General features: G+C 51.9%; 1 long non-coding RNA gene across 1 annotated transcript in view; it reads right to left on the bottom strand.

The window, feature by feature from the left end:
* LOC111177774 (uncharacterized) overlaps positions 1-25,971 on the bottom strand; it is a 57,849-nt gene extending 31,878 nt beyond the window's left edge. The window contains exons 1-2 of the long non-coding RNA XR_016392056.1: positions 21,007-25,971; positions 5,834-20,772 (exon numbers count right to left, since the gene is read on the bottom strand). This is a non-coding gene — a long non-coding RNA (uncharacterized LOC111177774). The remainder of the gene's footprint in view (positions 1-5,833; positions 20,773-21,006) is intronic.
* Positions 25,972-27,843: the final 1,872 nt, after the last annotated feature.

The raw sequence follows: 27,843 nt of genomic DNA, 5'->3' as shown, positions 1-27,843 counted from the left end.
CTTAATAAAATGTGCTATCTGCCTAATGAATGTATTTCTAGGGCATTCAAGTTCAAAGCCAGTACAATACTGGCAGGCAGGCAGGAGAAAAGAATGGGGAGCAGGATGCGAGCCGGGGACCCCCTGAGCCCAGCAGACGTGTTTACCAAAAAATCCTCCTCATCCTGGGATCCCTGAGACCCAGCCCTACTGCCCAAGCAGGCTGGGCTGTGATAGCATCCAGCCCCTCCTGAGGCCCGAGGCACACGGGGTGCGGGGCAGAGGGCTGCATCACGTGCACTCTTTGGATTCCATAATTGTTGCTCTGAAAATCTGTCAGAGGCTCTGAGGGGCACCAAGGCAGTTCTTTGGAAAACAAGCAGACGGCGGTGAAGGGAACCAAAGCCTCAATTACACTGGGGACAGAAGCCTTTGAAAAGAGATGGTTTAATGAAAAGGTGCTGTCAAGGGCTAACCGTGTGGAGGGCAGCCTGTCCTCAGCTGCTTTTCTCCCTGTCCGCCCCCCCCTCCCCACCTAGTCAGGAGCCAGCACTGCAGGCCCCAGAACTTCAGTGCCTGAGGATTAACCCCTGCAGGGCTGGGAAGGAAGGAGCTGCAGGGCCAGGTGCACAGGCCAGCTGCCTGCGGGCCCTGCTTGTTGCCTGGAGTCTGTCCCCTTACCCAGTCTGTGACCTGGGTTCTGGACCTGTGGTCCCCCCTGATCAGACTGGGTGGTGACCCAGGCTTGGAGAAGACAATGCAGCCACAGTATTTTTCTGCAGCCTCGTTCATTGTTTGACCAAGGGGACTTTCAGTATATATTTAATCTTTATTGAGTAGTTACCTTGACAAGTAATTTCTAATTTAATCTTCAGACAATCCTTTGAGTTGCTTACTATATGATTCCCATTTTACAGATGGAACAACTGAGGCACGGGGAGGGGAAGCAACTTCTCCTCAGTCACACAGCTCGTAAGCAACAGAGCAAGGATTTGAACCAGGCTGTCCGGCTTTAGAGCCACCCTCTCGCACTTTCCTCCTAGTTTAGCCCTCTCTAGTGCTGATACACTGTCTTGATCAGCCTTCTAGACTGATTCCTGACCCCACCTGTCACCCCCAGGTGCAGTCACGCCTGCTCCCGGGCTCTGCCTCTCTGTCTGCAACCCACTCTCCCCAACCAACGCTGATCTTCTTCCTGGATCCGGGAGCTGCTGCCACCTACAGGCCTCGTGTGCAAAGACACGTGAGCTCTTAGAGGATCTCAGGGCAGAAGGGTGGCCTGGGGACCCAGTGCCCGCTGTGCTCTACCATGTGGCTAAGCGGTGGCAGAGGGCTGAGAGCTTTAGTTCTGGAGAGTTCTGCATCTGGCCCCTTCTGCAATGACAATCTGGACCCCACAAGGAAAAGAAAGGGTGGTGGGCTCTACGGGGAGACACACACAGTGGTGGGAGATGAGCCCCCAGAGAAGCCTTTACCATCTGGGATGAGTCAGCCTCCTGGTGCAGTCCTGCCTAAAGACAGGAATTAATTGAGCTCAGAAAGAATATTTCCCATTTCTGTACTACCTTCCTTTTCTAGCTTGCTAAAGACTTTAATGACAGCACCATAATCCAGCCAGAGGAAATCCATGAAGCCGTGAATGTCCCCGTGCTTTAGATCTATGATGGACTCTTCTTTTCCAAGTAATCGGTAGGGTCTACATGGATTAGGGAGAGATCAAGAAAGCCAAGATCTTTGGGGACAAACAGATTTAGAATCTGCAGCCAAAATTTAGACTGAGCAGCAAAGCCAGGCATTGTCTGCCAAGGGACTGGTCTAGTCCGGGAGGTTTTATTTCTAGACTTGCCACTGGCTTGCTGTGCCAGCTGCAGAAGCCACCTCCCTGGTCCTCAGTGCTGATGTCGTATGTGAAGAGAGGAAGGGGGGAGGGGAAAGAGAATGGTGGTCAACTTTGCACCTACTGAGAGGTAGGCACTGTGCAAGATGCTTTACATCAGATACCTCCCAAGCCCCCAGGTGGCAAATATTATATCCCTGTTTTAAAAAGGAGGAAATGGACTCAGAAAGGTAAACCCAATGTCACACAGCTGGACTGCAAAGCAGTGACAACAATGGTAACAATAATACCAGTATGATAATAATAATCAATGTTTATATAGTGTATGCTGTGTTCTGGGCAATATATTAACTTGTTTAGACCTCGTTAAAAACCATTAGGTAGGTATTGTTATCCCCATTTTACAGGTGAGGAAACTGAGAAAAGATCTGTAACTCCCACCTAGTGCCAGCAGCACCACCGTCCTTCCTCTTCGTGTCACAGAACTGCCATAAGGACCAGAGGTATTGGGGAGCAGAAACCATGTTCCTCCAGAAGAAAGGGGTCCCTGGGCCTGCCTTTGCTTCCTTCCTAGAGCGGGTCCCCCTCGGGCCATGACAGTCACTTAACCTCTGTTGATGAGTTGAAAGCCCAGGGGCTCACACATGGTTATTATTATTTTTCCTGTGTTCCCAGAAAGCTGGAGTGGGTGGTCTCAGAGGTACAGAGCACAGCTGGGGAAAATCTTGGAAGAGAGGCGTGGAGAACAGATTTTGCCATGAATGAGGAATGGATAAGTGAGTGGGAGAATAAATCTGAGATGGACGGTTGAGAATAGAAGGGTAGGAGAGAGAGGGAAAGACTCCTTAGCCAGGACCCAGGAGCTGGTCAGGGAACCCTCCAGTGCCTGAACACCTGTGCCTACCACCCCAGGACATGACCCTTCTCTCTGATCCCCTAAGAACTGGGATCTACAGGCCCAAGGTCAGGTTGGGCATAGCAGACACCTGAGGTGGGAGTAGGCAGATTGAATTTTGAGACCCACCTCTTCTACTTACTCCCTGTGTGGCCCTGGATGGTTACATAACCTCTCTGAGCCTTAACCTCTTTCCTCACCTGTAAAAGGGAGATTACATCCTTGCCTTACAGAGATGATGTGTGAATTAAGCACAGTAATGTCCAGACAGTCCTAAGCACAGCGGTGACCAGCCCCCAGCAGAGCTCAGTAAACTTTGGCTACAATTATAAGCTGTTATAAAAGCACTTGGCATGGAGTAAATACTCCACAAATAAGCGTCATACAAGTGTAAATAATTATTAATTATTATGATGACTAATCATCGTTATTGTTGACGATGAACGTGAGAACTGCTGTCCGAATGCCAGCTCCCTCACTCAATCTGTCTGCAGAGAGTTTTCACTCCTCAACAACAAAGAAATGTTCACGGTCCCTTCACAGCCCCTGAGCAGCACAGCAGGGGCCGGTCCCACCCAGGCAGGTGATGTTCAACCCCATCTGTTAAGGTTGCTTATGATTTGCATCCACTTAGCTCCTCTGCCTCTGGGTTGTTAAATATTTTGGATAGCACCTAAACAGAGCACCCCTTTCCGATTCCTTGAGTCCTGGCTCATGTGCAACTAGGCAGACATGCATATAGAAAGTGACCCGAGGAAGTCCTGGTCAAGTTCCCAGAACTCTGCCTCTGGGGCAAGACAGGTAGGCAAGGAGCAGGCTCTCCTGAGCATTCAAATCTCACCAGCGTCCTGAAAAATGAATCGGAGCAAGGCCTGGCAGAGGTACCGAGGGCCTAAGTCAGCACCCAGCATAGCAGAATGGATGGTTGGATGGTTAAATGGATGGATGGATAGACGGATGGATGGATGGATGGATGGATGGGAGGGAGTATATTAATCATGCCCTTTTACTTTCTGTCTTTCTGATGCTTTGACATCTGGGATTTTGCTGATCCTGGAGAGTCTGCAACTCCCAAGGCTAGTCAGTTCTTGGAGGTGGTCAACACACCTTCCATATGCAAAACAACCAATCCCGAGGGCTTATCCCACCCCACCCCCCCTTACGCTGCCCCCCAGCCACCTCCTTTATCAGGCTCTCACTCTTTGGGACACTATCTACCTTCCCTCTTCACCCCCCACCCCCCACCCCACTCCTGGCCCGGGGCCAGGTACCCGATTATTAGGGACAGTCTCTATGCCCCAGAGCACTGTTGAAATCATTCAAACTAGCCAATCCTGAACCAGCTTACCTTGCCTCACCTGTTCCTTCCCTTGGAAACCACGGTAAAGACTCTAGCCCATGTTTTGCCCTCACTCCTTCTGCCTCTGGACCAACACGGGTGCTTCCCTACATAGCCCCTTTTGGCACGGCATGCCCCTCCTCTGGGGGGCTCTGAGTAATAAACGACCTTTTCAATGGCAATCATCTTCCGATCCGTTGGCCTTACCATAGCTGAATAATAATAAAACCTACATTTTAGAACAGGGAGGGGGAAGGAAGGAAGGAAGAAATTAACCTGGGCCTCAAGTTTCTGTAGGAATGATCTGATCCACAACTCTGTTCTATGCTTTGAAAGAAGCCGCTTCCCCCAGCAGACCCTGGATGTGTTTGGGAGAATAGCCCTCCATAGTGCCATAGGCCAGCAGTTATTATAACACACTACCTTTGGGGACAGACTTGGATTTGAATCATGACCCTGCTTTCACCGGCTGTGAGACCTTGGATAACTGACTTAACCTCTCTTGACTCATTTCCTCAACTATTACATATACATAAAAATATATACATATTATAACATGCATCATCTCACTCTAGCATCAAAGCATTTGGAAGGCAGGTACCTTGTGGTACCTTCCAGTAGATAGGTACCTTCCAGGACCCAGGACCCGGCTCAGAGCATGCATTCCATAAATAATGAATATTATCACTTGGCTATTCTGCGAGTGCCACCTGATAGCAAGACTGTGCAACTTCTTTACCCAGAAGCCCCTATTTGGGTCTCTTGGTCTCAGCATCCCAGAAGGTGTCTCAACTTCCCTGCCCAGTCCTTGGCCCAGAGTTTGGGTTCATCAGGCAGAAGTCTTGCTGTGCTGTGTGAAGGAACTAGAGGGGCCCTGTACCCCACCACGTGCTTGGATTTTCACGACCCTGGACTCATGCTGACCCCCTTCCTGCAGAGATGCTGTTTGTCTTCCCCTGCTGATTTTAAAGTGAGGAGAGGCAGGACCTTTAAACTGGAATAACATTTCCATTTCCCCATCTCCCCCGTACACCATCGTTCAGTAAAGATAGCTAATTTTAAAATGGCTGCTCTTATGATGGACGAGATTAATGGATCTTGAAGAGCAGCCAGTATACCAACTGCTCCTGCAGCCATGATGAAAGCTAATAATGTAGAAAATTCTGCCAATTCCTTTAATTCATGAATATTTAAGCCTGTGAAAAATCTGTCAGATTATATCATTTTTTTCTGGTGATTTTCTGCCTAAGTACATTCGTGGCAGCCTGCCAGTTGCTCAAGAAACTTCAGCAGGAGGAAAATCATTTTTGTTGTTGTTGTTACTAGGGGTTGCGTCTTCCTGCTGAAATTATCCCCCCTCCCCGTCCCAGGATAGAGTCAGGTTCCCTTGACCCGGCCAAAGGCAACCCCTGGGATTTTAACTCAGCAGGCATAGATCCTTCTAACCCAAAGGCTGGCAGGGACTTTTGAGATCAGAGCCCATGTTTTTCAAATTGTGTTCCATGGTACCCAAGGGTTCCTCCAAGGGTCCCAGGGGATCCCTGGGAGGGGTTGGGCTAGAAATGCTGGGTGGATGGAGCTGTGGGATGCAATCCCCACTTCCACCCAGCAGTTCTGCTTTCTGCATTGAGGTTCCATGTAATACTTCCCTGGGAAGAAATGTAAAAGGGGTATGGAAACCACCGTTTGGTCCACCCCACCCCTCAAATAACAGATGGAGAAACTGAACCCTCCACAAGGGTAAGTAGTTTGTCCATGTCACCGAGAACATGAGCAGTGGCACCTGAACTGCAGCCAGGGTCCCCAGCTCCAAGCCAGCTCGCTCTCCTTTCCAGCACCTTCTGGCCGACCTCTTGACTGCCCAGGACAGCCTATGTGGGGGAAGCAGGAAGCCCTGCTCAGATGGGATGGCCACTGTGGATGGGGCTCTCGGAAGCCAAGATGTTTCCTCACAGAGACCAGAGAAAGACAATGAGCTCGGTTAGCAGCTTGAGAGGGAGGGGCAGGTCACTTCAGAGATTATCATTCGGGGACTTGGCTGGGGGAAGGAGCCAAAATTGCTTTTTATAGGGACTCCAGTTCCTCGTTTTGTTCCCCTCGGGTGATTCTCCAAAGAAAGCCGGCTCGAGTCAGCTGGAAGCAGGGTGAGGCCAAGGCGGCGGGGCTGCGATGGCCCCGGTTCAGCGCTTGCCCCAGCTGGTCACGTCCTCACCGGGGCAGCCCACACCCTGCCAGGAGCCCAGGTCAGCCTCCATCCAAAATCAACAAGTCTTTTGTGCTTCTCCTTTAGACACGGTGTAATTACAGCAAACATGCATTGGCGGCGAGCAGCGATCATGAGGCAACTTTTGAAGGATCTCAGATGCGCTTGGCGGCGGGTCCTGGAGAGCAGCGTGAGGAACCACAGCCCCACTTGACCTGTGCAGGCCCCCAAAACAAGGGATTTTCAGAAGTCATGAGTGGTGTGTTGGCACGGCATCCATGCCATGTCGTTCATCAGCTATTTCCTTGATAGCGGGTTGCGTTTTACCACCAAGACGACCGACTGACTCATGAGCCGGTTACTTAAATAAATAAATACTTGAGGCCGGCTGTGCCCGCCGAGCAAAACATGTCAGGCTGCAGACAAAATGGGCCCCTGCTGCTTTCCCGGGTGGTTTCATTTTTTTCCTCTTTTTGTCTTCTTGTTTGAAAACTTTGAAAGTGAAACCACACACCTCCCCTCGCGAGCTGCTCTGTTCCCAGGGCAGCCGGAGGAGATGGGTGGGGCCGAGGTTTCACTGCAGCATCAGCATCACCCCTAGGCAGGTCCCTGGGTCCATCCACCGGGCTGGAACCCAGGCCCCGCTGTGCCCGGCTCTGAGCAAGGCCCAGCGCAGGGAGGTGGCCGAAACCTGACGTTAGGTGACCACAGCACGCGGCCCGGAACCCACTCAGGAGTGGCCAGCTTCATCCTCTCAACAGATTTAGGAGGAATAGAGCGATATCCTCGATTTATAGGTGAGGAAATAAAGGCTTCTCAGTTTAAGATTCGTGCTCTGGTCCCATATGTAGTAAGGAGCAGAGTTGGGGTTCAAACCCAGATTTGTCTGATTCCAATGTCTTTCACCTTCCCAGACTCATCGTATCACGAATATCTAACATTTTGAGTGAGGTCTGTGGGCTTGTTTCTAATGTGATTAACACTGACATAGCCCTTTGCCCCGCCCCAGGCTGACATTTAAGCTTGGGAGGCACAGAGTCAGGGATGAATTAGACAATCGATGGTTTCACTGCGCTTGTGGTTAACACCCTCAAGCAGAAGTATGGGGTGTTTATAGCAAGGGACAGAGGGCCTGGCTTGGCCTGGCCTGAGAGGCCTGAGGCATGAGTAGGAATTAAGTGGGCAAAGCATTCCTGGCAGAGGGAAGGGAAAGAGCAAAGGCCCTGAGGCCAGGATGACAGTGTGCTGGGTGCTAATGGAAGGCCAGGGACCCTGAAGCACACAGAGAGTATGGAGGCCTTAAGGGTGGAAAACTTAGCAGGGCCCTTGAAGACCAAGAAAATAATTAGGGGCTTTATCCTAACAGCAAGGGACAGCCATTGATGGGTTAAGTAGCAGCATAAATAGATCTGAGGTTTTTTGAAAGGATCCCCTTTGTTGTTTTATAAGCAGTAGGCTGAGGGGCAGGAGTGGGTGTGGGGAGAGTTACTGAGAGACCAGAGATGCTGGTGGCTCTTGGTTTAGGGTCCGGCCAAGGGCACAGGCTGCTTCTCTCCCCATCACCTCACCTCACTGTGCCTCAAAGATGCTCGTAGGGCTCAATCAGCTAATAAAGTTCATCTCATGACCGGGGACTAATTTTATAGAAGTGGAAGTGACGCTCAAAAGGGCAGAATGACGACCGCGGCCTGGCAGCCAACGAATGGCCCTCAGTTCTCTCAATCCCGTGCTCCTACCCATCTCAGCACCTCTCTGGCCTGGGAAGTCAGCTCCAGCTAGGGTTGGGGTGACTGCAAAAGCAGCACCACCTTTCCTCTTCTCCCTCCTGTCTCCACACTAAGTCGTTTATTTTATTTATTTATTTTTTTGCGGTACGCGGGCCTCTCACTGTTGCGACCTCTCCCGTTGCGGAGCACAGGGTCCGGACGCGCAGGCTCAGCGGCCATGGCTCACGGGCCCAGCTGCTCCGCGGCATGTGGGATCTTCCCGGACCGGGGCACGAACCCGTGTCCCCTGCATCGGCAGGCAGACTCTCAACCACAGCACCACCAGGGAAGCCCTAAGTCATTCTTTTGAGCAGTCCCCTGTGTCCCCTTCAATAGGCTTTTGAAACCTGCTTAGCCAATTTTCATCAGTATTGAAAACTCTACTCTGATTCAGGCCTCCCTGGCTTAGGCTAGCAGTTCCCTCCTCCAGGAGGGCCTCTCCGGGCCCTGCCTTACCCAGCTGGTGATTTGTTGCCCAGTGGAGACCCAGTTTTGAGGAGGGCTCAGGAATCCTTCCCCAACCCCCACCTTCCCCTGCTCTTCTCACCCCATCCTCCTTCCCAAGGATGGATGAGTCCAGGGCAAAGGGAGAGCTGCTGGCTCTCCTCCTCCTCCCTTGGTAGCTGGGCCAGACCCTCTGTGCTGGCCTAGAAGGCCTCAGGCTGGCTGGGCCTCTAGGTTTGGGGGCAAGTGCCCTCTCCTGCCCTCTGTCTGGCCCTCCCTCGACTGTTCCCACCCCCCTTACAGGACAGAGCAAGACTCAGATCTGGGCCCTAGTGTGGGTGAAAGGATTCCCAGAGCCCCATACTGTGCCCGGGCACCAAGGTGCCAACTCTGTAACATGTCCCTTTGGCTGTCCTGCTCCTTTGCCATGAAGAGCCCTCGGGGCACTCGTGAGGAAGGGCAACATTTTGACCTAACACCATCCTCAGAGCACCGTAATCCTGCCACAATTTCGAACCCCCATCCTATAGATGGGGAAGTAGAGGTTCAGAGGGGCTAAGTAGCCTACTTGCTGCTAATCGGAAATCAGCAGATGAAACCAAGCCTGTTCCTTATAGGCTTCCTGGCTGGGTGCGGAGGAGGGAGAGAGGAACCCTGAGGGGCTCTGTCCCCATCAGCCGGCCCGTGATGACACCCCCAGGACCTCAGCACACACCAGACCTACAGAGGCCTGGCATCACATCCTAACAGCCAGCATGGGGCCAGGGTCTGGAGACTGAAGGGCCCATCATCGAGGTTCCCACAGAGAGCCACCATCAAGCCCCAGCAGTGGGTCATGCCCCCCAGCTCAGGGTCCTCAAGTCCCAGCACCCCAGAGGGCATCAGTGTGAGAAGATGATGTGTGACTAGCGTTTAGTTACTCCGCTCTCCTTGGCAGGGTTTTCAGAATCTTTCCCGTCAGCTCCGGACAGGAGCACCCCTGGCCCCCTTCCCTGCTGTCACCTCCTCCCCAGTCTCCCTCCCCCCCTGGCACTCCAGCACCACTCAGAGAAGGTCTCTTTCTACCTCCCGCTATCTGGGCAAACTTACTTACAAGACCCTGGTGGGAGGGACCACGGGCGGGATTTATGCACCAGCAGGGCTCTGGCAGGGTAGCTGCCTCGCTCACCGAACACACATCATGAAAACTTACTGCTCAGAAAACATCGTGAGCGCCGCTAACTCATAAACAGTTAATGCCCCCATCGCGGGGCAGCAGGGGTTCCTGCGAGGAGGTTAATTGCCTCCAGAACAAGGAGGCCAGGGTCTCCCCAGGGCCAGGAGGCCTCTCCCTCATCCCTGCTTCTCAGCCCACGTCCCCACCCTCACCCAAGCGCTGGGCGGGGGCTTTCACTTCCTGGCTCCGCTGGCTGGGGATGAAGAAGCTTCTAAACGTCTTTAAACATCACAACATAGGCCCTATCTTCTATTCCTACCTTACCTCCCCGAAGCCTTCCTTAATTCGTTTTATACTCCAGTCATACTGAGTTAGTTGCCGTTCCCTAAATAGGCCGAGTTCTCTTACCCCGCTTCACCCTTGCACATACAATGTCCTCCATCCCACCCCACTCCCAACCTTGTCGTCCGGCGACACTTCTTAAGTGTCAGCTCGAGGGTTCTCTCCATGTCATGCGTGTTTCTAATGAAGCACCACATGGGATGGCATCTGTCCACTGACATGATGGCGACCCCCACCAGACCAAGTTCCTTGAGGGCAGAACCATGCCTTTTCGTATTTAGAAGCATCCCAGCTCTCTCTCTCTAGCTCTGTCTGCTGGCCCCAGTGGGTGTCCAATAAAGAAGGAAGGAAGCAAATGGAGGAATAGGGGGAAGACTCTAGGGCCCACAATCCTCATCTGGAAGACGGGCTAAGAGCCTCTTTGTCAAGATTAGGGAAAAACTGAGATAACACAGGCAAAGCACAGTGCCTAGGACATAGCAGACACTTTGTAAATGTTTGTGGACAAAATTAAGGCACGAAGGAGGCAGTGCATGGTGTTCACAGGAAGAAGAAATTGGAGAGGAGGAAAACTGGAGGCAGAAGGGGAGAAAACAAATTCTTCATGGACACCAATCACATACCAGGCACTGTTCCAGGCCCTAGGTATACTCAGTGGTGAAAAAACCCACAAAAAATAGCCATAGTGCTGTACCCATGAACTTACAATCTAAAGGGAGACAGAGCACCATCTTTATCCCAGTGTGGGATGTGGGCACTGCCATTCTAAGACTTTATTTACTTCCCATGGCCTCCAAGATCAAGGCCAATCCCCTGAGCTTGCATTTGTATAGCAGGATAGATAGACTACGCTACGTAACAAACAGCCCCCCAAATTTCAGTGGCTTACACAAGTTTATCTGTCATTCACGCAAATCCACGCGGGTCCAGACACGATCTCGCCTGTGTGGACCCTGTGTTCTGGGCTGCTCTGCCCCAGTAGCACCTCCATGTGTCACTGCCCATCTCTCTTCTGTTCAGGTTGGTAAGGTTGAAACCCCAACCTATACCAGAGCCCTTGACACCCACTCCCGTTCTTGTCCAACTGGCATATACTGGTGGATCCTGCGATTCTGACATACTGAGCTAAGCTGTGCTGTAAGGTTCGGGGAGAGAGGAGGGAAGCAAGGTGCTTGCCGAGTTTCCTTCAGGACTCATCCTCTCCACCTGAAAAATGGGCAGAATTGTTCTTGCTGCCTTGGACGGGGAGAAGGATGTCTCTTTCTGCCTCTGGAAAGAATCCACCAGCTAGAATCTTCACTCTCCCTGAAGACCAAGGGCAGCTGTAGGCTGTGAAACAGAGAGTGGAAAGAAATTCATCTTGAGGTTGGAAGCCCTCAGCCCATGGCCACAACGTGTCAGCTGAAGGGGAAGCAAGCCATGGAGTTCAACATAAAGAAGAGGAAACGAAACCAACTCATCTCCCTGGTTCCCCCCATGCCACTGCAAGTGCATTAGAGGATAAATCAGCTTGTGCTCTTCATTTCTTTTCCTCTTGGAGGTAGTGGTAGGGCTGGGGGTGAGTAAGCCATATGGTTCCCCAATGTGGTCATGGTCAAGGTTACTGGACACTTGGTTCAGCCCCCTCCCTGGCCCGTGAGAATGAGTTCCGCATCCTCTCTCACTTACCGCATCCCTCCCCTGGCAATCCCCTCTTGGCTTTTGCTTCCCTCTCCCAAGTTCAAGTCAAAGCATGGTCGGCCCCTGCCCCCACCCCGCTGGCCCAGCCAGCCCCTAAACAGAGCACAGGGTACGGTCCGAAACCACATCTTGCAATGCGATATACTCCATCTGTGGAAAGACTGATGCAATTGTGGGTAAGAAGTCATTTCTGCTGATGAGAAAAACCACAGCCACCCAGTGGAGGTGAGAGGGCAATCCATCAGGGCCCTCAGGACACACCCTGAGGAAAGGCACAACAGAGAGCCCTCAGGCTTCCCAGAGCAACCCAGCCACACCGTGGCCGTGGGCCAGAGAACAGAACCCCGGTGCACGGCTGCCCACTTGCTGAGATGCAGCAGGTCCGGAGTCAGGAGGGAGGCAGGGCTGCTGGGAAGGGTGGGGTCGGTTCAAAGACACCAACTCTTCCGGGGACCCCCGGGTGATCCACCTTTCTCCTTGTACAATATAGAGGTGGATGTGTGAAGTTCTTGGAGGAGGCCAGGCAGCCGTGATAGGAAAAGTCTTCTCTGGGTGCCGGGTCTGGTGCCCGGAAAAAAGATTGGAGCCACCTTGCTGCTCACCACACTGAACTGGAAGCATCTGTGTCTGCCTGTAGTGAATAAGCTCCTACAGCCTGGGCAGGTACCCAGAAACATACTGAGCTGAATCTGAAGTCCCAGGGACCAACAGCCTTCACGCTGCCATCTGGCTCCTCTGGCATGCCTGCTTTGGGTGCCTGACCTACTGCCCATTTCCAAGGGCCACCTGCCCCGTGAACTCTGCCTGAGCTTGTCCCCCTGGCTATGAGGGATCAAGCCAGAGACTTCCCCTCTCTGGGCTGTAGCACCCAGTCCGTCCTCACAACTTGGTGCTTGCTTCCAGGAGTTGGCAAGGGATCATGCGGTGCCTCGTGACAGTCTCGTACTGGGTTCTTTTCCTATATTTTCATCATGTCTCCACCTTCAACATAAGCCATTCTAGATAGGGGCTAGAGATGTTAGCCCAGCCCAAAAGCAACACCTCACTTCACCGGATCTTGACATACCCCTGAAAGGGAGGCATTATTACCCCATTCTACTGGAGAAAAAACTGAGGCTCAGAAGACAATATAACCCACAAGGACACTAGTAACTTGGGGTGGGGGGATGCAAACTCTCTTCAAACTCCCTGCTCAGAATTCTCTCCAGACCCCAGCCCACCTAACTCAACTTCCGTCATGGGGTCTCTTGATGAGAACCAAAGAGCTGAGAAGCCCTCTAGGAAGTGCCAAGCAAAATGTAAGAGGAGAGAGCAGAGCAGTTCACCTTCCAAATCTGGAGGTCACAGACCCACAGTGCCAGGAGCCAAGTAAAACAAGTGCCACTGCCCCATCCTTACTGCCCCTACCCCCAAGGCTGGAGGGCCCCTCCAGCACCATTAAAGGCAGAGCTTAGCCATCAGTATGCAAGCCTGGCCCCTGGTGGCCATAACCTTGAACTGCATGGCCGGCCAAGAAGGCCCAAGAGATCAAGGGGCTTGGTGCTCACAGTCAAGCCACAGATTGGGCCAAGTGCTGAGCCACAGAGCTTATAGATCTGGCTACACCTCTCAGCCCTCTAGTCGGGGTGACTCTGGAACCCCAGGCGGCAGGGCCTTGGTAACCAAACCCCCCACATTGCCAGCTCTTGGGATGTGCTCATGAGTCATGAATCCCTCATTGACCTGGGAGGCAGATAGAGTCTTAGCCCCTTTCTACAGATGAATAAACTGAGACCACAGCAGTGAAAGAAACTCCCTAACTCCAGTCAGGGAACCAATGACAGATCCTACACGTGAACCCAGATTTTCTTTTCTTTCCTTCTTTCTTTCTTTCTCTTTCTTTCTTTCTTTTCTTTCTTTTCTTTTTGGCTGCGTTGGGTCTTCGTTGCTGAGTGCGGGCTTTCTCTACTTGTGGCAAGCAAGGGCTACTCTTCGTTGCAGTGCCCGGGCTTCTCATTGCAGTGGCTTCTCTTGCTGTGGAGCACAGGCTCTAGGCACAAGGTCTTCAGTAGTTGTGGCACGCGGACTCAGTAGTTGTGGCGCACGGGCTTAGTTGCTCCACAGCATGTGGGATCTTCCCAGACCAGGGCTCAAACCCGTGTTCCCTGCATTGGCAGGCAGATTCTAAATGACTGCACCATAAGGGAAGTCCCTGAACCCAGATTTTCTGATTTAAAAGGCGACCCCCTCCAATTTTCCTAAAATCTCCACCCTTTGGGTCACTAAAGGCAGGAAAGAGATGGGGGAACATGGCCTCTAGGACACCCACAGACACCAAATAGATTTATTTAAAATAAAATAAATGTATTTAAAATAAATGCCTTTATTCGAAATTAAAGAATTTATTTAAAATAAATGTACTTAAACACATTTATGTAAAATAAAATACCTGCAAGATAGCTTTCCACCTTCTCTTAATAGCCCATGAACTAGGACAGTTGATCTGATAAACTTCGGGTCCAGAGGGGGTGGACAAGACTAGGGTTGCCAGATTTAGCAAGTAAAAATACGGGATGTGCAGTTACATTTGAACTTCAGATAAACAATGAACGCACTATATGGGACATATTTATGCTAAAAAAAGTATTTGTTGTTTATCTGAAATTCAAATTTAATTGTATGTCCTCTATTTTATCTGGCGGTCCTAGACTAGGTGCTATTTGGGGATGGGAGAGAATGACAACTAGTTTGGGTGTTCCAGGAACAGCCTGGAGGCCTGTTAGCAGGGAAACGTGAGGAGGAGAGAGAAGGCAGTGAAGCTGGAGACCCAGGCAGGAAGATGGGAGCCAGGCTTTGAGCTGGGGAGTGACATGGTGATGCCTTTCTTTTCTTAAGGATTATTCTGACACCCATGTGGAATATAAGAAGGGGGAGCAGTAGGTCAGGGAGGGCTGGCAGACATGCGGTTCACAGGGGCTTGCGTGGCAGGTGGAGGCTGTGGAAGTAGTAGGTTCTGGACATATTCTGAAGCTGGAGCCCGCTGGAACCCCACACTCAGACTCTGCTCCCTTTGAGTCTGGTTTCTTCTCATCTTAGCTGTTCCCAATTCTGCCCCCTCAACCACGTGCCCCTGACTTTCCAGCCTCAGTCCTGACTTATGCTGTTTTCCTCCCCACGTTGTGTCCTTCTCACCCTGTTGTCATCTGATCGGGGTGTCCCTGCTCCTCGTTGTCAGGCAGGTCCACAGAGGGAAGGGGAAGGGAAGTCACTTTGTTGTTTTTCGTTCCCACTTCAAGGCCTCTGTGCCCCCCAGAGGACCCAGCCAAGTGGCCAATGTCCAGCTTTCCTGACAGAAGCCTGTCCCTCTGCACACGACCGAGAACCTAAACAAGAAAGGCCCCTGCCAGCCCTACCCTGGAAGCAGGAGGCCCAAGGGCCCCTGAAGAGCCTGTTGTTCACCCCTCATGTCTCAGGCAGGGTGAAGATACCAGCACTCCAGGAGCACTCCCGACACTGCTCCTACCAACCCCACTAAATGCAGAACAACCCCCAGCTGCACTGCACACCTTTTCCCCTGAATTGAACCTCAGAAGGAGATGGAAGAAGACGGTCTTATGGCTTGAGGTCAGTGGTTTTCGAACTTATTCCCGAATGAGACCTTTGTGGAGGGGAAGGAGGGGCATCTCCAGGAACCGTCCCGCACGTCAGCCACATTCGTTCCATTGATACATGTTTTGTAAACTGGGGGTCCTGGTAAAATTCTTTTTTTAAGGGATCACCTGATGAAAATATTCACCTATATGCATCTGAAATCCGTGGACGGTTCCACGTGGTGAGGCTTTGTTCTCTTGTATAAAGGCTTCCTGGGTTCAGCTTTCCCAGCACCATATCACCTGAGCCCTGCTCCCTTAGCTTTTATTCCCGTCCTGCCGTTCTCCCTGAGCCTTTAAGTCCTGGTACTGCCTGACTCTCTCTCTGATGGTCTCTGTATCAGAATCCCTACAGCAGTCCCCTAACACCACCTTGGCTGCGGATTACATAGCCCATTTTACAGATGACATCACTGAGGCCCAGAGGCAGCAGAACCTGAACGGCATGCTGGGAGTCTGATTTTGGATGCTGGCCCTCGGTGGGCTCCCACTGCGGCCCCAACCCCAGCTCCCTGCCAGGATCCCCATCCAGGGCACAAGAGTCCCAAGTCTTTGGATGGCCTGACTTCTGCTAGAAGAGTTTGCCTCAGAGCTGGGAGCTCCCTGGGGGCCATGCTCTAATCAGAGCAGCCCAGACTGGCCCATGGGGAAAAGAATGAGGTTTCTGGGGTCTTGGCCCTGGAGACCAAACATGTGTGACCTCCTCTCTGCAGCACCCAGGGGGCTGTTACATGGCAGGAGAGACATGCTGGGGGCCAGCTTCCAGCTGAGAGGGGTGCTCAGTCATGCCAAGAGGAGACGCAAAGCCCTACGGACAGCAGCCTATTGAGAACCCATGTACATGTCCTGTGCTTCAACCACCAGGGACCCCACCCAACCACCCTGTGACCACCCTTCACTGGGCATCAGAATCAAAGCCACAGATGCTCACATGGCAGCTGCTGAAGTTCAGTTGACACAGGGTGAGCCCTGGGCCTTGGGATTGTTTGAAATCTGCCCAGGTGATTTTCTGGACAGCCAGGGTTGAGAACCACCAGCTGGTCCAACTTCTCCCTTGGACCAGAGGGAGACAGAGGAGAAAACTGAGGCCCAGAGGGAAGAGCTGGTGACACCTTAGGACTAGGACCCAGGACCTAGGACCTAGGACTAGAACCCTGGAGCCAGGAGTCTTTGCACCCCAAAACCAGTGCACCCCACAGTATTCAGGCCCGGGTTGGGACATGTGAAAAGGAGCAGGGAGAATGCACACCCTGGTTACTGGCCCCAGCAGGAAACTCTGGCCTTCCCTCCCGTCCTCGTGCCAAGTCTTCCCTCTTGGACTCTTCTCTGTGAGTCAGACAGTGGGAAGGTGACCCTGGGTAGGCAAGCACAGCCGTTTCAGCCTCAGTTAGCAGTTTTGAGCACTTACTGTGTGCAGACACTCTTGCTAAATACTTTGCTGGCATTCTCATCTAGAACAGTGGTCCCCAACATTTTTGGCCCCAGGAACCTGTTTCATAGAAGGCAATTTTTCCAAGGACCGGTGGGGAGGGGGGATGGCTCAGGTGATAATGCGAGCAATGGGGACCCACGGGGAGCGGCAGACGAAGCTTCGCCGGCTCTCCTGCCACTCACCTCCTGCTGTGCGGCCCGGTTCCTAACAGGCAGCGAGACCGGTACTGATCTGTGGCCCAGGGGTTGGGGACCCCTGGTCTAGAAGATCTGCAGGTTTCTGGCCAGAACTGTTCCACTTTCCCCAAGAGAAAAATGCAAGCTGGTGTCCGTTGTTAGATGAACTGGATAAAGAACCTGTGGTTTATGTATATAATGGAATATTATTCAGCCACAAAAAGGGACATCCTGCCATTTGCAATGACATGGATGGATCTTGAGAGCATTATGCTAAGTGAAATAACTCGGATGGAGAAAGGCAAATGCTGTATGATCTCACTTACATGTGAAACCTAAAAACATCAAACTCACAGAAACAGAGAGTAGATTGATGGTTATCAGGGCCTGAAGGGTGGGGTAAATAGGAAGAACTGGTCAACAGGTACAAACTTTCAGTTATAAGGTGAATAAGTCCCAGGGATGTAATGCACAGCATGGTGACCACAGTCAATAATACTGTACTGTGTACTTGAAAGTTGCTAAGAGAGCAGATTTTAAATGTTCTCGCCGTAACCACGACAACGACAAAATGGTAGTTATGGGAGGGGAAAGATGTGTTAACTAACCTTATTGCGGTAAGCACCTTATAATATGTACGTGTATCAAATCATCATACTGTACACTTGAAACTTACACAATATTATATATCAGCTATATCTCAGTAAAGCAAGGCGGGGGAATGTAAGCTGGGTTTGCCCTGCTTTAGTAGCCATGCCCTGCTTAACAAAATCCAAAAAGACCTTGCTTGGAATTTCTGTCTGATCAGCAAAGAGCTTCCGTCCTTACTCAAGGCAGGCAGCTCCTGGTCCGACTCCAAGCCCGGCCCTGCCTGGCCTGAGCTCTGGAAAGCACGAAGCACAGAGCTGAGAGCCAGGACATCTGAACTCTAGGCCAAGCTCTGCCATCGAGTGCCTGTGGGACAAGCCGTTCTCCTTCTCTGGGCCTCAGTTTCACCGTTCATAAAATGGGCGGGGTATCCATCCAGGATATGCAAATTTGTTTTGTGCAAAGCCAACACTATCTTCACGTAAAACTGCACGTGGGACACACAGGTTATCACGGACCCGGCAAAAGCAGCAACGAGGCTCTCAGAATAGACACATGTAGCCCTCTCTCCCCACTCACTCCCTGAGAAGCTCGCCGGAACTCCCCAAAGCTTCACTCTGCGTGCCCAATAAGGTCGCCTTTGGTTCTGTCACCTGGGATTGAGGGGGGACGGGGGTCAGGGGGAGATAGGGGTGGTGGTTAGGCACCTGAACAGCAGGGGCCGACGTTCCTCTTTCCCAGAACAACCAGGGAAAGAAATTTCTTATCCATTTGGCATGACTCTTAGTAGCTAAGGAGGTAGCATGACAATTCAGGCCAGTGGCACTAGGGTAAGGGGAGGAGACATCAGGGGGCAGGTGGGGCCTGGCAGCACCCTCAGTTCCCATTCAAAAGATTTCCCTTTCTCTGCAGTATATGGGCCAGGGTGCCCCGCCCATAGATCCCAATGAATACGTGGGCTGTTTCCTAATCTGTGAAATGGGCACATCAGGGCTGTTAGGAGGATTGTAGAAAGCAGACAGAGGGCTCAGAGCAGGGCCCAGCACGTCTCCAGCAGTTACTACTCGTTGCTGTGGGTTTCCGTGTTGCTATTTTGCTCCCTTGTGGTTTGTATGCTCCTTTGATTGGGTGGCGGCAGGGGAGAGTCATCTAATTCTTAGAGCTGGTGGAAACCTCATTTTAGAGATAAAGAAAGAAAGTGAGGCTCGGAGAAAGAAAAGGCCTTGCCCAAGTTCACGCGGTGAGTCAGAACCAAGCTGGGGCTTGAACCAAGGACTCCAGACTCGGGGGAGCCCTCCCTGCCGGCAGAGCACACACTGCCGGTTTCCTCCTCGGCTCAGCCCAGCTGGCCTGTGTGGACTCGTCCTCCCACAGGCTCTCTGCCCATCAGCCGGTGGTGAAACCGCTGACCCCTGGGGCGGCCTCGGATCCCCGAGGCCCCATTCGGCCGCCTCCTCGGAGCATATACTCCCTTCCCTGCAGGACCAGGGCCTGTAATTGCAGTAACTGTCCCCCGGGGAAGGGGAGCCTGGGCTTCATCCACGCGAGTCAGGTTTCCAGGGCAGAAACCTCAGGCAGAGCCACATCGAACAGCCTCAGCCTCGTCACCGCTCCCCACAAACCACTTCCTGCCCCTTTCCTGGCACCAGCAGCCTGAGGCTCGTGGCAGCTGCACGGCCTTGGTCTCTGCTGCTCCACTGGTCCCAGCCCACTGCAAACCCAGCCAACCTCCCACCCACCCAGGCGGGGACAGGAATCTACTTGTCCAGGTGGAGGGGCCGTGGGCTGGGTCACAGAGGCAGTGGGAAGTCCCACCGGGATAAGCTAAGCCCTGGCTGCTCATGAATCCTCAGTCACTGTCTGTAATTTGATTGTCCAAGCATCCTCCATGTCTCCCACCACAGAGGGAGGAGCAGAGATACTGGACTGGCAGCCCCCTGCCCATCCAACCAGGGGCCCAGCTATGCTCATTTCTCCACAGGAGGTTGTAGGAAGAACAGAAAGAGCACAGGCTTTGGAGGCAGACAGATCTGAGTTTGAATTCCAGCTTCATCATTGCCTGACTGTAACTTGATCAGGGGCTTTACCTTTCTTAGCTGATGTTTTCCCACCTGTAAAATGGAGAGCATAGTATCACCTCTTCCAGATGTGTCAGGAGGAGTGACTGAGCTAATACACACAAAAGCCTACAGAGTACCCAGTACATAGTAGATGCTCAATAAATACCGATGTCCTTCCTCCACCACAGTGGTGCTGGTGAAACGATGACAGGCGGCACGGTGTTAGGAAGAGCCTCCAGTGGGAATCAAGAAACTGGATCCAGTCCTGGTGCTGCCTCTGACCTGCTGTGTGACCTTAGGCCAGCTGGACAAGCTTTCTGTTCCTCAGTTTTCTTGGGCATAAGTGTGGGGATGGGCCAGATGGTTGCCGAGGTCTCTCCCAGCTCTGACACACTTGGGGGCTTGGTGCTGATAGGACAGTGACACAGGGGGAGGGGGAAGGTGAGTGGAATGTCATTATCACCATCATCAGAGAGATGGTGCAGCTTACGGGTGCAAGTGACACAGGGCTGGGGATGCAAGCTTGCTCCGATGGGCACAGGAGATGGCCCCCCAGGGACACAAGCACTAGGTGGGAAGATCATCCTGCACTCAGGACAGGTGGGCTCTGAGCACTTCCCTCCACCTGCCGCTCTCTGGAGTCAGACACAGTGGGCGGGGCACTGAGGATTCCAAGAAAAACTGAGGCTTGTCTCTGCCTTTAGGGAGCTCTGCCGGGCAAGGATAGACTTCCAGGAGATTTTGCTAGGGAGGACAGACTTCTCGACGCATGATCAATAACAGTGTTAACAATTATAAAAAGACATCATGACATTTATTCACTGCTCACCCCAGGTCACGCCCTGTGTTAAGCCTTAATGGGCATCATCTCATGTAATCCTCCTGACAACCCCAGTGACATCATTATTACCATTATTTCTACTCTGCAGTTGAAGGAAACAAAACGCAGAGAGATTATGTTCCCGGGCTCTGGGCTAAGCCGCGGAATGGGGATTAGCGGCAGGGTCAGGGTAGGGCCCCCCACAGAGCAGAGGTGTGAACAAGGTGCCAAGGGGACCCAGAGGAGAGGACCCCTCTTTCTGCTGAGGGTTGGGAAACGTGGCCCAGAGGTGGGGCATCTGAGTCAGGTGACATTACCAGCTCCCCTGTATCAGGCTTTTGCCAACATCACGCACTTCTCAGGCTTCAGGTGAGATTCCTATTCAGTCCACACTGCCCACCCATGTGACAGGTACCTCTTTTATTCCTGTTAGACAGAGGCGCAGAGAGGTCAAGGCCTTACCTGGGGCAGTGGGGAACAGGGGCCAAAGAGAGGGAGCCTCTTAGAACAAGCATGCTCAGGAAAGAGCAGGTGTGGCTAAAGCCTTAGGTGCTGGGAACAGAGGCTAGACAGGTAGGCAAGGCCAGGTCCTAAGCCTCCACCACCACCACCCCCACCCCAAACACACACACCTGGGCAAGAGGGAGCCCAGGTACTCACCTCACACTAGAACTTGATGTTCGAGCTTCGGGGCCTCCGCCTCCTGCAGTTTCCAAGGGGGTGGCCGTTACTCATCCTCTCTGTGACTTAACACACATAGACTCTGAGTAAGCAGACAGATCATGGGGCCTCTAATCCCCTCACACCCAGAAAGCTGGGGAGAGGCTGGGGTGAGGGGTCTGGAATCTGTGCCCTCTGGGAAAGATGGGGAAACCTCATTCCACCCTCCTTCCCAAACCAGTAGAGCAAAATGCCAGTGTGATTCATATTTTGAAGACGCAGAGTAAACAAGGCCAGAGAAGAGATTAGGTCTTTGTTCCCTGGGATGAAAGACAGTTGGAAAAGCAGAGCTGAAAATGCTGAAACCCAGGGTTGGCAAACAGAAAATTAGTGGCAGATTAATTTCATTGCCTCACTGGGGAGTGGAATCTTGTACATTAAGTACAGGATTAAAGGGAGATTAATTTCCCGTCTCACCAGGCCTGGAGGGAATTCACAGGAGTTCTGTGCCTTTGGGGAGCCGGGAGATCAGTTCCAGTGGAGGGGCAGCCAGTTTTCTCCCGGGGGGTTGTGGGGTAGGGCAGGACAGGCTGTAGGGTCCCAGGCCCCTGACAACTGAGAGGGAAGCACTAAGCTTTCTTAAAACTGGAGCCACTACAGTCATGACCCCTCTAGGTACCATTCCAATCCTGCAAAGTTATGTTCAGATGCATTCCATCCTATTCACAAGCCCTCTGTGTATCCATTCTGTCCTTCCTTCCCTATAATAATTAATCTTTATAAAGTGATTACTAAGTGCAAGCACTTTCCTTAGAATCAGTTGGTTTATCCTTGCAATAAACCCAAGGGGAATAGCTATTATTATCCCCATTTTACAGATAAGAAAACTGAGGCAGAGAGAAGCAAAGTGGTAGCGCTGGTAAGTAAGCAGAGCCAGGATTTGGCTCCAGCCCGTCTGGAAACCAAGTCTGTGCTCTTCACTCCTGCCTCTCCAAACACAGGGTTTGCTTTGATGGAGCATGCCTGAACTACGTGGTGCTGTCTGGGCTATTCCTGGTCCCTGCCACAGTGGCCAGTCTCAGAGTGAGCCCCGCCCTGCCCACATCCCTCACTCACACATGCACCATGAGATTCTGGCCAAATTGGAATCATCTCGGGCAAGGAAGGTTGTCGCTGGGCCTGATGCGGTGGCCCTGGGTTGCAGCTGCTACAGGTGGAGAGCAAGCCAGACCCAGCAGAGGGACCCACCCACCCACAGAGTCAAACCTGGCCAGGGATGGGTGCTGCTGCTGCCCTCACTGTGGGGCGGGTGGGGTGGAACAGCCCAGGGCCAGCCAAACCGCAAATGGCAGGCTGCTCCAGCTGCTTCCTAGACCTGCGGTTAGGACATGGACCCAGAGAAGGCTGGTCTAAAGGAAGGAAAGACTATGGCCTGCCAGCTCACTGCAGCCCAAACCGCAGTGTGGCGAAGACAGGAAAGGTTTGATAAGACTCCCAGCTGGGAGCAGGGATGTATGAGTAGGTTCTGGAAGGACCTGTCTCTCAGCAATGGCAAATAGCCTTCAACTTACAAGTCAATGACAGTCAGTTGGTAGTGGCTGCCTAGAATTTACCCATGATGCCAAAGTCATACCCTGGCTCAGCAAGGAAGAGATCTGTGATTGATTAGCAATGTCTGCTATGGGTGCAGCATGACTGCAGCATATTAACCATCCTTGTTAGTGCCATCATATGGCACTCAGAACGCTTCCCAAACAGCTTCCTCTCCCACTCCTCTCCCATCCTTTTCACCTCTAGCCCCTCCCAAGAGATTAGGGTTGTCTGACCACATCCTTGAAAACAATACATTATTACACGCTCAGGCAGCCTTTGTATATCGTGTTCCCACTGCCTCCAGCCTCACCTGCCTGATGAGCTCATTTTCACCCTTCAAATCTCTGTCCTAGCATTACTGCCCTAATCTCTACATTCACGGAGCTCATCACTTTCTCTTCTGTACATCACAATCAACAGAACTAACATTGTTGAATGATTCCCAGGTCCAGCACGAGGCCAAATTCATTCCATGCATCATCCTCACAACTCTTTAGACACCCTGCCTTATGTCCTAAAACGCTCCCATTTTACAGATGAGGACCTGACACTGAATGATGTTAGGAACTTTCCCCAGGTCCCCCAGCTGGGCCGTGATGGAACCAAGATCTGAACCCAGCTTATCCAAATCCGGAGCCCAGATTTTAATCATCGTGCTGTGACCTGGCTATTGCCTTCTCTCACTATATCACACCAAGGTGTAATCTTTTATTCACACATCTGTCTCCCTTTCCAAACAGTTCCTTCTTAGATGGCAGAGGCCATTTCTCTCTCCCATATCCTCGGCAGCTAGCTCAGGGCCCAGCACACAGGAGGCACTCTATAGATGTTGGTTGAACTGGATCTGACAAAGTGGTGGAGGGCTTACTTATCCTGTCCCCTGCCTTGTGTCCGCCTCAATCCGCCTCCCTGGACTTGCCTCAGCCCTGCCTGTCTGATCCAGGCAGTGGGTGTTTAGTAGAGCCTAAGGGGGGCAGAGCCTCTGCGGTCTCTGCTAGGCTGGGCAGAAGCCCGAGTCTTTTTGATGTGGGTGATTTATCTCTTCAGAGAGATTATAAGCTCACAGTGGAAAAGGACAACGTATACGTCTTCCCTTTTCTTTTACTTTCTTTTCTTTTCTTTTCTTCCTATTTTTTGCTTCTTATTTATTGAGTGCTTCCATTGTATCAAGATGGGGCTGAGTCCGAGGGAACACGTCCCCCTCTGGATGCAGTGTTATCAAAGTGGGCTCTGTGGACAATCCACTGGTTTAAAACACAGATTCCCTGACTCCCCCCAGCCCTTCACGTTCTGATTCTGTAGGACCGGGGTAAAGCTCTGCACTGCCCGGGTTTGACAAGACATTTCTTTCTTTCTTTTTCTAAACATAAATGTACTTGTTTATTTATTTATGTTTGGCTGCATTGGGTCTTCATTGCTGCGTGTGGGCTTTCTCTAGTTGCGGCGAGTGGAGGCTACTCTTCGTTGCGGTGCACGGGCTTCTCATTGCGGTGGCTTCTCTTGTGGTGGAGCACGGGCTCTAGGCGCGTGGGCTTCAGTAGTTGTGCACGGGCTTAGTTGCTCCGCAGCATGTGGGATCTTTCCGGACCAGGGCTCACACCCGTGTCCCCTGCATTGGCAGGCAGATTCTTAACCACTGCACCACCAGGGAAGTTCCGTACAAGACATTTCTGATGCAGGGCCATCAGCAGCCACCGTGCGGTAGAAATCCCCAAGTTGTCATCCTAGCCATCAATGGTGCTGGCAGCTCAGTGATGAACTGAAGGTCTGGCTGTGCAGGGAAGGGGGTTCATTGGGTATCCTGATCTTCCCACTGCCTACAAGAGGACTGAGGGTCCTAATTCCAGCTATTCCTCTTTCAGACAATTTAAACATCTCTTCCCTGGGGAATGTTCTCTGGTTCCTCAGGCTGGGTTCAATGCACCCTCACTTCTCCAATCATAGACGTGTCTCACTGTGATCGCCTGGTTATTTGTCTCACACCCACCCTAGACTATGAGCTCTTTGAGGGGAAAAGATTCTTCTTCACTGATTTTGTCTACCCAGAGTTTGTTGAATCATCACTGGTTTTTCCAGTCTTATGACTGAGAGATGATGCTGACTGGTGATTTAATTAGCAAGCATGCCTACCACCAACCGTGTTCAGAACTCCAAGGAATGGTGGCAGTGACGCAGGCCTTGGAACCAGCTACTTCTGGGTTCCCCTCTAGGGTCTCGCTATTAGCGGTGTGACTTGGGTTGCATAATATGCCTCTCTGAGCCTCCTGTAAGATGGAAGTAACTACATCTGTACCTCACAAGGCTGTGGGGAGGAATAGATGATAAAGCAACTCTAGGGGGCCTGGGAATCCTCCTACCCTGCCATGGCTGAGTCCCACCTCTTATCCTGGGACCCTCCCAACTGGCCACGCGCCTGCCTGAATGTCCTCTTCCAGCAGGCTGTTCCTTGACGAGGCCAACCTGCCCCTGCCGGGCCCTAGTTAAGGCAGAGATTTTCTGTCCATGCTCTTGGATGAATCATCATTTCCTTAAGGCTGAAACATGTCTTTTCTAAGTTATGGGCAGCACAGGACATGATTCCCCAAAAGGTCCCAAGCTTGATAAGAAGGCATTGGGCTTAGTGACACCTCTGCAACCTGGTCACATCCCCTCCCGACGGGCCTCAGGAGAAGGGTGTTCTCTTCTTAGTATTTCCAGGTTCCCCTGGAAGAAGCACAGAGCCTTTATGCTAGGGAGCTTCCCAGGGCAACTGACACCCTGGGGTGTGGAGGCACCTCCCACTGCTGATTCACGTGCGTTTGATGAGTGGTGTGGGCTCCTCCCAGGCATGGACACAGCAAAGGGAGACCCTGTCCCCCACCAGCAAGGGCAGACGTTCCCCTTCCTTCCACAGAGCTGTGGCGGGCATAGCAGACAGTACAGCAAAGTGAGATGCACAGAATTCAGAGGAGCATCGCTCTGGACAGAACTTATAGACAGGAACTAACATGTTGTGAGTACCTCCCATGTGCCAGGCATGGGGCTGAGGCTGTTCATACACACCATTGTCTCCTTGACCCTTGGGCTGATCCTAAAAGGTAGCCTCGTTTTACAAATAAGGACACTGCGGTGTAGAGAGTATAAGTGGCTTGAACCTGGTGCGTGAAAACTTAGCAAACATCCAAGATCCAAACCCCTCCAACTTTGACTCCAGATCCTTCTTCCCCCAGAGCACAGGGAAGTGTCTCAGTTCTCATGGGCTGGAATGTGGTCTTCCAGCTTCTTCCCAGACAAGCTCCATCCCACCCTCCCCCGAGTGGGTCTCACCCAGATCCAAGTGAGGAAAGTCTGAGTCCCCAAGCTAGCAGGCCAGGAGCCAGCATGTTCCAAACCCGACCGTCACCCAGAGGCTGTTAGCAACTGCTACTCCTGCAGGAAGCCACGTAACAAGGTACTCACAGCCCAGGCCTTAGTGGCACAGGGACTCAGGTTTGAGTCCCAGCTCCTCCAGCCTCCAGCTGTGTGACTTTAGGTAAGTTACTTTCCCTCTCTGAGCATCCGTTTCCCCACTTGTGAAACTGGGAAAAGAATCTTTAGTTCAGAGGGTTGTACAAATTAAATCAAATAAAGACTATACAAAGTATCTGGCACATAGGTAGGGCTCAATCAATGCTGTTTATTCTCATGAGTTCCTCGGAAGGTAACACGTCTTCAACAGAATGAAGCATCTCCCCCTTCAGCTGCTTCTGTTTTCCTCTAGTACCTTATCTCCCACCAGGAAAAGAGATAACTAAATACCTGCAGGCAGGAGAGAGAAAATAACTAAGCAGGACCTGGCTGCCTCTGCACAGTAGTTTAAATTTTTATGAAATGAGGAAATTCTCTCACCCAGTTCCAAGTTCCTGGGCTTAATGAGCCCAGTCAGAAGGAAAATATTCACGCTACCCTCGGGTGGGCACGTGGGCAGGAAAAGCAGGTAGTCCCTGGTGCCTGCCAGTCTCAGGCTCGCCTAAGGAGAAGAGGGCATTTCCTCTGTGATGCCAGGGGTCAGAGGTGAAAATATATTGAATTTTCTTACCACAGGGCTCACACTTAAATGTACTTCTAGGCTCTAGGGACAGTCGGGATTTGAAAAGCCAATGTATAAGAGCAATTCTACCAGGAGATCAGGAGGTATCAGCGATTCGAGGGCGAGGACCCAAGAGCATGTGTATAAATGCTTTAAAAAATCCCTGGAAGTTAGAGGCACCAGCAGCCTGCTTTAAATATCCTTGTGACCGTTCTCACAGATCCTGCCTCTGCAGACATGGCTTCTAAGATCAAACAAACGGCCTTTTGCAAAAACTTGCGAAAAACAGTTCCTTGTCTGGGGGCAGCAGGCGAATAGAGGCGCTCAATGCCTGCAACCGAGAGGCTGGCCAGCTCCTGCATTTCAGGGCCTCTTTGCCAAGATCCCACTCCTGCCCTGGTCAGCCGATAAAGTCATTACAATGACCAGGTGTGTCTAGGGGGTGGGGTGCGGGCAGGTCGAGGAGAAGGAGCCCTATCCCCTGCTGCTACTTCAAGAGCTCGAGGCTCCCACAAACAAACAGCCCAGAGTTACCCCAACCCCTCCTAATGGAATCAGACTGGCTTCAGATTCGAGCTCTGCCGCTGGCTGTGTGGCCTCAAGCAAGTCACTCAACCTCTCTAACCTTCTCAGGGAAATGAGGAATATACAACTACCTCACTAGTCATCGACTGGATTAAATAATAATGAATGTGCCTGAGATATTGTTTGAGATCGTGATCTGAAATCTATTATTATTTATAATAGCCCTTCTCACCAAGGAGAAGGGGTTGGGCTGCCCATCCACTTCCTCCCCAAAGACCCACAGTTGCTGTCAGTGTACCCTCTAGGGGCTCTTCCCTCGTCACGACAGTCCTGTCCCCATTATCCACCTCACCTGGATGCCACCTGCATCCTCTGTCATCCCTTGGCCTCACCTCACCTTCAGAAAGCAAGTGAAACGTCCCAGCACCAGCTGGGTGTGCGGAAGGGAAAACTAGGACCTCCGTGGAAAAGACAAAAGGGGGTTTTGGGAGGAGTTACAGCTAAACTGGAAGAGACTCAGGACCTGGGGAAGAGGAGACCTTGGAAGTCAGGGCACAGCTGACTGGGGAGCAGCTGGGAAGTTCCGGTCCCAGCTCTGCCTAGACCCTGGGTAGAGTAAGGAGGAAGCAGTCAGTTAAGCTGCTGAATGAATGAAGGGAAGAAAGAGCCTC

Source organism: Delphinapterus leucas, chromosome 2 (genome assembly GCF_059928025.1).
Source record: "Delphinapterus leucas isolate spDelLeu-1000000601 "Yukka" chromosome 2, BTC_Dleu_Yukka2, whole genome shotgun sequence".
NCBI classification, from domain to species: domain Eukaryota; kingdom Metazoa; phylum Chordata; class Mammalia; order Artiodactyla; family Monodontidae; genus Delphinapterus; species Delphinapterus leucas.
Note: the sequence above shows the minus strand (reverse complement) of the source record. Positions and strands in the feature narration are given on the sequence as shown.